This window comes from Hylobates moloch, unplaced genomic scaffold (assembly GCF_009828535.3).
Source record: "Hylobates moloch isolate HMO894 unplaced genomic scaffold, HMol_V3 SCAFFOLD_12, whole genome shotgun sequence".
NCBI classification, from domain to species: domain Eukaryota; kingdom Metazoa; phylum Chordata; class Mammalia; order Primates; family Hylobatidae; genus Hylobates; species Hylobates moloch.
The window spans coordinates 12,841,491-12,854,386 of record NW_026652287.1 but is presented as its reverse complement, the minus strand read 5'-3'; the positions used below and the strand labels follow the sequence as shown (position 1 = coordinate 12,854,386).

The 12,896-nt window shown below is 40.8% G+C and overlaps 1 protein-coding gene and 1 non-coding gene across 4 annotated transcripts in view; both read left to right on the top strand.

The window, feature by feature from the left end:
- BICDL1 (BICD family like cargo adaptor 1) overlaps positions 1-12,896 on the top strand; it is a 108,343-nt gene that overhangs the window by 47,536 nt on the left and 47,911 nt on the right. The window lies entirely within an intron of this gene.
- On the top strand, positions 10,815-10,916 carry LOC116479815 (small nucleolar RNA U13). Its single transcript, XR_004251119.1, has one exon. It is a non-coding gene; the product is annotated as a small nucleolar RNA U13 (small nucleolar RNA).

Sequence of the window (12,896 nt, the reverse complement as noted above, 5' to 3'; positions counted from 1 at the left end):
AGTGGCTCATGCCTGTAATCCCAGCACTCTGGAAGGCTGAGGTGGGAGGATCACCTGAGGTCAGGAGTTCAAGACCAGCCTGGCCAACATGGTGAAACCCCATCTCTACTAAAAATACAAAAATTAGCCAGGCATGGTGGCGTGCGCCTGTAGTCCCAGCTACTCGGGAGGCTGAGACAGAAGAATCACTTGAACCCAGAAGGCAGAGGTTGCAGTGAGCCGAGATCATGCAGCCCGGGAGACAGAGCGAGACTTTGTCTCAAAAAACAAAACAAACAAACAACTATTGGTGAATCTTATTGCACAGACATATATGAAAGTTTACCAAAATCAAGTCTATAATGAAGGAATTAATTCAGTATGCTTTGAGGATTCACTTTCCAGAACTTAAGTTCTATCAGTTGAGTGTTTTAATATATGTGTTTCTGTGTTGTTGCTTTTACATTAGCAAGTGTGACGCCTAATTTGTTTCACTTGGGTTTCATGTCCTGCTTGAATGCAGTACTACAAGTTGCTCAGCGCCTAACATGTTGTCTTGCCTGTGGTAGGTGTTCAGTAATCGTATGTTGAATGAAATAGGTACAGCATTATTTGGAATTATTGCCTTTGTTGTATTTGTGCTCTTCTCTGGTATGTTAGTTTTATTAATAAATGTTCATTTTGATTTCTAAAGCACCTTCTCTCTCACCTAGAGATCTGAGGAGACAGGTTATTTGGAACTGGTTCTTTTTTGCTTGAAATAATTTTTCTAGCCTTTAAATAAGCCTTGGTCTGGAGGTTTCACATATTCATTTCTGTCTTTTTAAGCTTCCCTGCTCCCGAGAATTTTCAGGCTTGTAAGACCGTGTGCAGTTCATTAATATTCTCCATCCCAGCATCCCAGATAGACATAAGAAGTTGACTGACAGTAAGGAAGCAGAGAGGAGTTTAAATAGAATAGTGCTCAACAGTGAGAGAGAACTTTATACCTGAAAGCTTCCACAGACATTAATCAATTTCCAACACCTTGGAGAAGTAGGAAATTGATTTTTATTATGTATTTAATAGCTGAGCAAATGAGATATGCTTTTAATCTCCTAACTCTTCCTGAGACGGTGATGTTCACTTAGAAGCAACTATATTTGTTTAAAATCATAAAGGCATTCTTTGTAGCCTGGTCTACATAATACATTCCTACTTTTTTAAAATATGAGTTTGTTTTAACAGACTCATCCTTTGACCTTCCATCCTTCTCAGAAGTAGGCAACTGAGTTAATCAACTTCACAGTCTACTGGTTTCATTTCCACAAGCCAATTCACTTGGCAGGGAGCAAACTACTCTTGCTCCCTCACTATCCTAGAGAAACAAGAAAACAGATGCCTGCTCAGAACATTAAGCAGTGTCTAATTGCCCCGGAAGGTGACCTGAAAGTGGGTAGTTTGTCCCATGCTTTTGAAGCCCTGGGTAGACAGAAGCCAGATTCTTCATGCATTGCTCATATCCATCCAATGAGCCAGCAGCAGTTGGGAATGGAGTCCAAAAATAGCTGATCCCTGTCCCAATACTTATTCCTAAAGCAGTGGTTCCTAACCTGTTTTCCACCAAGACACATGCTCAAATGCTTCTGTTACCTTCAGTTTGCCCAAAGGGCTAGCCGTAACTACACCTTTTCCCTCCCACCTGAGAAAACATAGTGAGCATTTTGAATTTGCTCTTAGTGATATTTTTTGAAGTAAAGGATTTATTAATCAGTAATAAGAAATGACTTATAACACGTCTTACAGTTGATTATGACCAAACATCAATGCGTTCATAGTTAGAGCTTTATATAAGTGTTTGTATTTTTTTTTTTTCAAAATAGTATGTGGACATTGTTAGAAGTCTCTTGATAGATTTGATTTCTTTTTTAAAAAGTCTCTCCCATCCCACCTGCTCACATTAAATGTAGTGAATTTTTTTCATTGTTGGTTTTCTTTAAATCATTATGTTGATTTTTTTCTTTAAATCATGTTTTGATTGATTGACTGTTGTGAGCCAAGACTTTTCTGAATGCTGGAGAGGTTGCAGAAGTTGAGCAACCCTTTTCTTTGAGGAGTCTAATGCTAGCAATAAGGCCAATTTTAGGGAGATAACTTACTGTATTGGGAAAGTCATAACCTCTTTGAAGTTGTTTCCTCATCTAAAGAGTAGGTTAATAATACCTGTCTAACAGGGATTATTTTGAGGATTTAATGAAATAGTTCATGTGACACCAGTTGGCACTGGTGCCTGATTCAGGGTGGGTACTCAGTACAGTTGTTAATTCCACTTGCATCTAGAGAACCATGCAAGAGACTGTCATTAGATTCTTAAAATATATGAAGGCTACTTTTAAAAATATGAATTAGAAGACAAAAACAAGGCCGGGCGCGGTGACTAACACATGTAAACCCAGCACTTTGGGAGGCAGAGGCGGGCAGATCACCTGAGGTCAGGAGTTTGAGACCAGCCTGGCCAACACGGTGAAACCCCATCTGTACTAAAAATACAAAAATTAGCCAGGCATGGTGGCACACGCCTATAGTCCCAGCTACTCATGAGGCTAAGGCAGGGGAATCGCTTGAACCTGGGAGGTGGAGGTTGCAGTGAGCCAAGATAGTGCCACTGCACTTCAGCCTGGGCGACAGAGTGAGACTCTGTCTCCAAAAAAAAAAAAGAAAAGAAAACAAGAACTGACAGCTGGAGTTTATTAGAAAAGGCTTCATGGGCCAAGTGCGGTGGTTCATGCCTGTAATCCCAGCACTTTGGGAGGCCAAGGTGGGCAGATTATGAGGTCAGGAGTTCGAGTCCAGCCTAACCAACATGGTGAAACCCTATCTCTACTAAAAATACAAAAATTAGCTGAGCGTGGTGGTGCATGCCGGCAATCCCAGCTGCTCGGGAGGCTGAGGCAGAGGAATTGCTTGAACCCGGGAGGCGGAGGTTGCAGTAAGCTAAGATCATGCCACTGCACTCCAGCCTGGGTGACAGAGTGAGACTCCATCTCAAAAAACAAAAACAAAAAAACAAAAAAAAAAAAAAAAAAAAAGAAAAGGCTTCATGGAGGATGTAGGATTTAAAGAGGCTCTAGAACTTAGATTATCAAACTGTAGGTATTATAAGGATAAGGAATGGACAGATTCTGGCCTGGAGGAGGAGTTCGGGCTCTTCTACCCTCCCCCACTTTCAGGGAGTGTCACCAATTTCTTAGCCCCACATACCGTATTACCTTTTCAGTGACTTCACAGAAAATAATTCTGTAACCAGTGTGGTAAAACCCTATGGGGCTAATCCATATTAGCATTACTCCTCTTTCCATGGCAACCGTCAGTCAATCCAGAACCTTATAGTAAGGCAAAATGTAAGAAGCATTTTCATCAACAAATACCCAGTTTTACTGGTAGAATGTCCCACTGGGATGTTACCAGACTACCTAGCCGCTATATCCAAAATCAAAACTCTGTTATTCCATATTTCTTTTTCTTTTCTTTTCTTTTTTTTTCTTCTGAGAGTCTCGTTCTGTCACCCACGTTAGACTGCAGTGGTGCAATTTCTGCTCACTGCAGCTTCTGCCTCCTGGGTTCAAGCCATTCTCCTGCCTCAGCCTGTCGAGTAGCTAGGATCACAGGCACCACCACGCCTGGCTAATTTTTGTATTTTTAGTAGAGAATCGCTGTTGGTCAGGCTGGTCTTGAACTCCTGACCTCAGGTGATCCGCCCATCTTGGCTTCCCAAATAGCTGGGATTAACAAGCGTGAGCCACCGAGCCCAGCCTTCTTTTTCTTTTCTTTCTTTTTTTTTTTTTTTTTTGAGACAAGGTCTGGCTCTATCATCCAGGCTGCGCCATCTTGGCTCACTGCAACCTTCACCTCCCAGGCTCAAGCCATCCTCCTACCTCAGCCTCCTGAGTAGCTGAGACTACAGGCATACACTACCACACCCGGCTAATTTTTTTTTATTTCTCGTAGAGACAGAGTTTTACCATGTTGCCCAGGCTAGTCTTAAACTCCTGAGCTCAAGCCATCTGCATACCTGAGCCTCGCAAAGTGCTGGGATTACAGGTGTGAGCCACCGCACCTGGCCCTATATTTCCATGTTGGAACATTTAATAGGAAATACTTTTTTTTTTTTTTTTTTGGAGACAGTCTCACTCTGTTGGTCAGGCTGGAGTGCAATGGCATGATCCCAGCTCACTGCAACCTCTGTCTCCCAGTTTCAAGCAATTCTTGTGCCTCAGCCTCACGAGTAGCTTAGATTACTGGCATGTGCACCACACTTGGCTAATTTTTGTATTTTTAGTAGAGGAGGGGTTTCGCCATGTTGGCCAGGATGGTCTCAAACTCCTGACCTCAAGTCATCCACCTGTCTCACCCTCCCAAAGTGCTCAGATTACAGGTGTGAGCCACTGCTCCCAGCCAGCAGGAAATACTTTTAAGAACAAATCTTGCTATGAATTTTTTTCTGTAAGGAAATAGCATTGTGTTTGAATTCTTGTTGAATAGTTTGTATAAAGTGTATATAACAAATAAGGTAAAACTGAGAGGGAGAAGAAAGATTTTATATCTAATTATGTAGAATTTGTGACTATTGATAATAGTTAGGGGCAAGGGCCAAAAATCAACATGATTCCTCTTCTATCAGTTTTACTCTAAAGGGAAGATTGAAATATAAAATTCTTAATATTTAAATTTTACCGCTGAAACCTGAACTCGTTATGTAATATGGGGGTTTTACAGACTGTTTCGTTCCCCGTTACAGACAACCTTAAGCCAAAAATGAGTTAATATAGACATGTTTTCCCTGTACTCAAATTCGTCTGCTATGTGCCTGGCCCACTTCCGAGTGCTGGGGTTATGGCAACAAACAAAACAAAGGCCCAGACCTTTTGGAACTTACATCAAGGGCAGAGGGGGGGTGCAATAGCTCGATTAACAAAGAACTATCTGTCAGGTGTAATAAGCGCTACAGAGAAAAATTAAACAGAGGAGAGGAATGGAGGTCGGCACAGGTAGGGTTAGAGTGAACAAAGGAGGCCTCTCTGATAAGATGATATTTGAGAACAGACCCGAGTGGAGTGCAGGAACAGGCCTCGTGAATGTCTGAGGAAAGCATGTTCCAGGCAGAGGGGAATCATATGCACAGATTTTGAAATAAGAGTCTGCTCAGCAGGTCTGAGGGCAGCAAGTAGGCCAGTATGAGTGGAACAAAGAGAATGCAGCGGAGAAAAGAGGAGATCTGAGATAAGATTGGGATGCAGGGAGGAATCCTGTAGAATCTTAGAAGTCACATGGTAAGGACTTTATTATATTTTATTCTGAGTAAGAAAGCTTCTAGAAGGTTTTGAGCAGTGACATAGTCTGACCTGAGTTTCTGAGAATTGCTCTGCTGTAGAGAGTAGGCTGTAGGAGGGCAAGGGTAGGAGCAGGGAGACCAAGTAAGTGGCTCCGCAGTCAGTAGTCTTGGTGGGTGGCGATGCTGGCTGGGACTAGGATGGGAGAGTGGAGGCGGGGAGAAGTGATAGCATCCTGGATATTAATTTTACTCAATAAATCTCATATAGCACCTATTATATGCCAGGCACTGTTCCAATGGCTTTGTAAATATCAGCTCATCTCATACTCATAATAGTCCTCTGAGGTATATTTCAACAGTAGAGTCCACAGGATATGTGGATGGGTTGGATGTGGGGTGTGAGGGGAAAATCAGAGATGATTCCTGTTTGGGGCCCAAAACTCCTAAGAATGAAGTTGTCATCTCCTGAGAAGGGAAGAGTCAAGGAGGAGCATGTTTGGGTGGAGGCCCTCAAGTCAGGAGTTCAGGTTTGGACATGTTGAGTGTGACACACATTAGTGTTCCAAGTGGATGTGGTAAGTAGGCAGTTAGATATAAGAACCTAAGTCAGGCTGGGCGCGGTGGCTCATGTCTGTAATCCCAGGACTTTGGGAGGCCAAGGTGGGGTGGGTCACCTGAGGTCAGGAGTTTGAGACCAGCCTGGCCAACATGATGAAACCCTGTCTCTACTAAAAATACAAAAATTAGATGTGTTTGGTGGTGGGTGCCTGTAATCCCAGCTACTCAGGAGACTGAGGCAGGAGAATCGTTTGAACCCGGGAGGCGAAGGTTGCAGTGAGCCGAGATCATGCCACTGCACTCCAGTCTGGGCGACAGAGCGAGACTCCACCTCAAAAAAAAAAAAACAAAAAACCAAGAACCTAAGTCAGAGAAGAGGTCAGGGAGGTCAGGGCTGAGGGCTGGAGATAAATTACAAACGAGATCTCAAAGCATTCAGGAAGAAGTGCCAGTCTGGTGTCTATTTTTTTGCTAAACCTAACCAGAAGTGGACACAAGGGCTGTGTTTTCCCTTGGGTGTGGTGGTGTAGTAGCACTCTCATTGGCTTTGGGGTCAGACCTACATTTGAATCCTAGCTCCATCATTTACTAGCTAAGTGACCTCAATTATGTGACCTAATCTCGGCTAGCTTCAGTTTCTTTATCAATGAAATGGGGTTAACAATACTCATCCTGTAGCATTGTTAAAATAAAATGAAGTAGCCTAGGTATGTTACCTAGAGCAGTGCTTGCACCTAGAAAATACTAAATAATATTCATCTTCCTTTTCCTTGGATTTAGTTTGTTGAATTCAACCCAGACTAACAGAAGAAGAGCTTCTCTTCCAGGATGAAGGAAGTCTGAATTTACAGCCTATTCCCGTGTACACATATTTTGGGGCGTGCCTATTTAATGACAAGCTCCAAAAAAAAAGGATTTGAAATCCATCTCTTATCAAATGAGAATGACTTTATAAAAGAAAAGACTTTCGTGAGATTTATAAAGGGAACAGAGAAAATAGTCGTGAGTTCTGAGTATTAAAAGATTGCACATGCAAAAGCAGGGTGAGGGTATAGGTAGAAACACCGAGCAGCAAATCCATGGATCAGTCATGTGTAATTTACATCAAAGGCTAAGTAAATCTACTTGAGCCATGGAGATGACCTATAGGAGGAAATAGTGCCCTTTCCTGGGGTTGAGCTATGTAAATCAAAGGGAATTATCTCATTAATTCTCTGGTGATCCTGGTGGAACCTTGCGAAAGGGGCACTTGTGGGCTTAAAGTTAATCCCACTTCTGTTTTCTACAGTCATAGCTTGACTTTTGCAAGAAGCCTTCACTTCAGGTGTTCAGATTTTATCTCATACAGTACACATTTGAAGACTTGCCATGTGCCATATACTTTATTAGGGAAGCAAAGATAAATAGGAGATATAATTTCTGCCCTTAAGTCCTTTCCAGTCTAAGAGAAAACAGACATGTAAACAGTGTGTGCTAAGTTCTCTAATAAGAGTATTGCAGCACTGCAAATAATGTAGTCATTTTACCCGGGGATCTTACAATGGCGATATGGAAGTTATGTCTGAACTGGGCTGTTAAGGTTAAGAATTTATCAGGTGAAAATTTGAAGAAAGACATTCCAAAAGGGGCTATATCGTGAACAAAGTCAAAGAGGCATGTTCAGGGAAGAAAAAGCCATACTGTGATTAATAGTCTTGTTTTTATGGTGGTGGGAAGAAGAAATTGACCACCAGTTTGGAAAGCAGTTTTTCCCTAACCCTTCTCCAGTTCCAAACAAGAACATTTTAACTTTGTAACCTTCTTTTTGGGTCTAAGAAGTCTCCTGGTGAGCCATATGACCAAAACGGGTCACCACCCGCGGGGTTGGGGGGTGGGGGAAGTATTAAAAAGTATTAAAAACACTAGAGAGTTTTCTTTCTGTATTAGGATTAGACATGACTGCTCTTTCCTGAGAGAATCCTGAATGTGTCCCTGTGTCATCACTTGTCTCCAGTGAAAGGTTCCTCAGGGTACACCCCAGCCCGTTTCCATCCCTGTTCTAAGTTAAAGTTTGCTGGGTAGAATGTCATTTCAACTGCCTGTCTTTCCCTAGCCTTCCTGTTTATTACAAAAAGGTTCTCAATTTCTTTTCCAAGCATTTTCATGAAGTCTCCTTTTGAAAGATGTGAATAAACATTTCACATTCCAGGAAGCCCAGGACAGTCATAGTATTTCCACCCTTGAAGAAACAGAAGCCTGTTCCAAGGTGGACATGTTCTTAGGAACTATGCAGTGCCTCAGTTGAGCTGGGTGGCAATTATTTTAGCTTGGCTGCATTTTCATATCCACTCTCCCCCTTTAGCTGCAAGACCTTTCAAGTCCTCTCTGTTACTACTACCTACCATTCGTGGATGAAAGCAGGTGCCTAAACTCCCTACAACTCTGCCTCTGTTAGGGATGTCCTTCTCTCCATCCTCCATCAGTCCCTGTGCCAGATTTTCTTAAGCTGTGTCTTCAGGCTCTTTAAGGTCTGCTCTTATTTACATTTAATCTGTTAGACTTTTCTGTGCCAGTGACTTAAACATCAGCTCTAAAGTCAGAGTTGATCTTTCAGGTTATTAGAGCTGGCTTATAATAATGATGAAGGTGAATACAGTAATGGCAACAGCTAACACATGTACTGCCTACTGTGTACTAGACACTGTTCCAAACACTTTACATATATTTATTTCAGTCATACAACCTTATGAGATAGGTACTACTTTCTCCTAAATGTAAGGGAAGAACCTGAGACACAGAGAATTAAGCAGTTTGCCTGTGGTCACACAGTACAGTAACTGATAGAGAAGAGACTATATTATTTTTAGACCTTGAGTTTTCCACAAGAACTATGTCTTATTTATTTCTGTATCCCCAGTTCAAAGCATAGTAGTGTTCATCCATGTTGGAATTAGTGCAAAGTGCCAGGCCATCAGGTTAACATAGGAGATAGTGTCATTTTGGTTAAGAAAAAGAGACTGAATCAAAAGCTCCAATTACGAGTACAGTGTAGTGTATTGGGAGTATCTGGGACCTGTTTTATTATGAGTCCTCATAGAACATTTAAAAATAAAATTAAAAGATCTATTCTGACTTCTGAAATGTTTTATTAACCAGCAGTAGGGATCTGACATTGAATAATAGTCCTCTTCCAGAAACAAAAGCAGTATTAATATTTGTCCTTTTTTTCTTTTTCAATTAAAGCTGATGCTGCTGGAGTTGCTGGTCTTTGATGCTGCGGGATTACATTTCTGATAGTGAGCGAAAGGATAATAACAAAACTTTTATTGTGCTCTAATTTAGACATTAGTTCAAATGAAACAAAATTAAACATGCCCCTATCTAGTGGATGTATACCTTCTAAATGGCACGTAGTGGCTTTTATACATGCCTCCTATAAACAGTATGACCAGGAAAGCATTGACTTTATCAGGCATTCCCTCACAATTGTTAGGGGCATCAGACCATCCTCATTCCAGGGGATGAGTTTTTGTCATCCCTGGAAACCATCCAATATCTGACTATTTGTTTTTGACTTAAAAGGGGTAATGAAATGGAAAGAAACTGAAATGGGAGTCAGAAGCTAACAAGTTCTGTGATCTTGGGCAGGAACCTTCATGCAGATTGTATCTTTATGGGCCTAACTTTGTTGACCCGTGCCTCAGTTTCATCACCTGCAAAATTAGGGTTTTGAACCAGATTATCTCTGAAGTTTCAACTCTCAAGTTGCATGTTTTCCTTTGAGCTAAAGCCAATATTCTATTTGGAATTTTTGCTTTATCATAAATAATTATAGCTATAGTGTATTACATATAGCTACAGTGTATTACATATTTAACCTGTGCTAAACATTTCATATATATTATTGCATTTTAATGCTAGCATAATTTAATCACCATCTTTCAGATGAGGAAACTGAGGTATAGAGTGGTTAGATAATTTTTGAAGGTCATACAGCTATGTACTTTGTTTATTCTTCCCTTAAGATAATTACTATATTTTTGCCTTATTTGTGTACTTCTCAAATCACCTGCCAGTTTATACAAATATTTATTCTGTGTTTTATATTGGCTGCTTCATAAGGGCTCATCTCATCTTCAGCTACTTAAGAATGAAGATTGTGTCTTATACTTTATATCTCTCACAGGGACATGAAACTGTACATTTCCAAAATGGAAGGTCTTTTAAAAATAAAAAAAAAAAAAAAAGCAAATGACTCCTTTCCTCCCTCAATCTTTCTAAGCTTACACTTTCTGAAATTTGTTATGATTATTATATCACTCTCCCCAGCCTCATTATTACTGAAATTCCTGATCTTTGTTTGATGTTACCAACACAATTTTTTTTCTTTCACCTTTCTCCCTAGATGTTGATGTCTTACAAATTTACCTTTTTTTTTTTTTTTTTTTTTTTTTTTTTTTTTTTTTTTTTTTTTTTTGAGACGGAGTCTCGCTCTGTCGCCCAGGCTGGAGTACAGTGGCGCAATCTCGGCTCACTGCAAGCTCCGCCTCCTGGGTTCACGCCATTCTCCTGCCTCAGCCTCTCCTAGTAGCTGGGACTACAGGCGCCCAGCTAATTTTTTGTATTTTTAGTAGAGACGGGGTTTCACTGTGGTCTCGATCTCCTGACCTCGTGATCCGCCCGCCTCGGCCTCCCAAAGTGCTGGGATTACAAGCGTGAGCCACCGCGCCCGGCACCTTTTTTTTTTTTTTTAAAGAGGGAGAGGTCTCACTGTGTTACCCAGGCTGGAGTACAGTAGCTATTTGCAGGCACGATCATAGCTTGCCGTAGCCTTGAACTCTTAGGCTTTATTTCTCCTGATTATTAAGATAATACAACCTCCATATTTGCAAACATCTGGATTCTGCTAAGCCTAAGTTTTGTTTTAGTTTCTTCTCCTTTAGCCTTTCACTGTCAAGTGTGTTGTTGTTAAAATTACAGGTCCTTGATCTTTTCGTAGTTCATAAACATGATGATTGGGCTTTCACACTTGTTTGAGGTGTGTCGTCCTCAAACCTTATTATAATGTCAGCACATTACCTGTCTGATGTGGGAAAAAAAAATTACAGGTTCTTGTTTCCTGTGATTTGCTTTTCCATTTTTTCCCTATCGCATTTGGTTACCTATCCCTCACTCACTCTGTGACCAAGGCAGCTCCTCTGGGCCTCAGTTTCCTCATCTGTGTAATGAAGGAGTTCACATAACTGATTTTCTTTTATTTTGGTAAGGCCCAGCTCTGACATCCTTGAAATCTAAGATGGTACCAGATCTGTCTTTTCTGTTTCATACCCAGTACCTAGGATAAATCTAGCCACACAGAAAGGCTTATTAAACTTTTATTGACATTTATTTTAAATTTGGGGTCTGTGTGTCTACTCTAGTTTCTTGGAGATTTTTTTCTTATTTTCATTCTGTAGTTACCTACTGTATATTTAAACTTTTATTTCTCAAGGACAGTTTGTTTCAGCCTTGAAAGATGCTTCATTCAGTTCAGTTCAGGCATTTCTTGGCCAGGCACTGGACTAGCTACTGGGAATGCAAAAATGAATTAGACGCTGTCACTGTCCTTAAAAAGCTTCAGATGAGGTGAAGGACTCATAAGAAGATAACTCATAAAATGTAATATGTCCTTTGCTAGAGTTTGTGCCTGGGGTGCTATGAGAAGAACGCAAAGGAGGGTCCCTCTGGAATGCCAAGGAGCACAGAAAGCTTCTGGGAAGAGATGATGCTATAGCTAAGTCTAGAAGGACAGAGTTAGTCCTGTGAAAAATAGGGAAGAAGCATGCCTAGGGAAAGAACAAGGATAAAGGGGACAGAGTTACAGGAGATAGAAGGTTGGCAGGGGACTGGCCTTGGAAGGCTTTTTGTGCCTGTTTGTAATAGGGAACTACTAAAAGATTTCAGCAAGAAAATGTCTTTTCATATTACATTTTTATATGTGTCTTTATTTTAAAGAGATCTGCTAACATGGGCCCTATTCGTGGTCGATAGGGGAACCAAGTGTTTTCTCTGGAAAGGTCATCTTTTATCTTCTTTTTAAGATTATCTTACTTAGTCTTTGGCATTCTGCAGTTTCTTTATGATATATCTAGGTGTGGATTTCTTTTTGTTTCTTCTGCTTTGGTTTCATTGGGCATCTTGAGTTTGTGAATTGGTGTCTTTCATTGTTAGGAGATTATCAGCCATTATCTCATCAAGTATTGCCTCAGTCCTATTCACTCTGTCCTTTCTGGAACTGCAGTTTAAACTTATGGGGACTATACTAACATAGCGCTTCTATTTTCCATCTTTATCTCTGTATTGTAGTGTAGATAATTCCTTCTGACTAGTCTTCCAATTTGGTAATTTTCTCTTCAGTTGTCACATGTGTTCTTAAACTCTGTCCATTAGGTTAAGAAGAAACTGGAAAGCTTTTTATTCCTCCAAAGTAGGTTATGCCATTTTACACTCCCACCAACAGTGTGTGGGAATTCCAGTTGTTGACATTCCCAGTATTTTGTGTTGTTGTTCCTTTTAATTGTAGCCTTCTTATGAGTGTGTAGTGGTATCTCATTGTGGTTTTAATTTACATTTCCCTGGTCACTAATGATGTGGAGCACTTCTTCATGTGCCTATTGGCCATTCATTTATTTTTGTCTTTGAAGTATCTGTTCAAATGTTTTGCTCATTTAAAAAATTACATGTCTTTTTATTGAGTTAGAGGTTTTTATATATTCTGAATACAAGTCAGATATATGTGTTATGAACATTTTCTCCCTGTCTGAGCTTTATAGATCTATTCTATTTTTTTTTTTTTTTTTTGAGATGGAGTCTTGCTCTGTCGCCCAGGCTGGAGTGCAGTGGCGTGATCTCGGCTCACTGCAAGCTCCACCTCCCGGGTTCACACCATTCTCCTGCCTCAGCCTCCCAAGTAGTTGGGACTACAGGTGCCCGTCACCACGCCCGGCTAATTTTTTTGTGTTTTTAGTAGAGACAGGGTTTCACCGTGTTAGCCAGGATGGTCTTGATCTCCTGACCTCGTGATCCACCT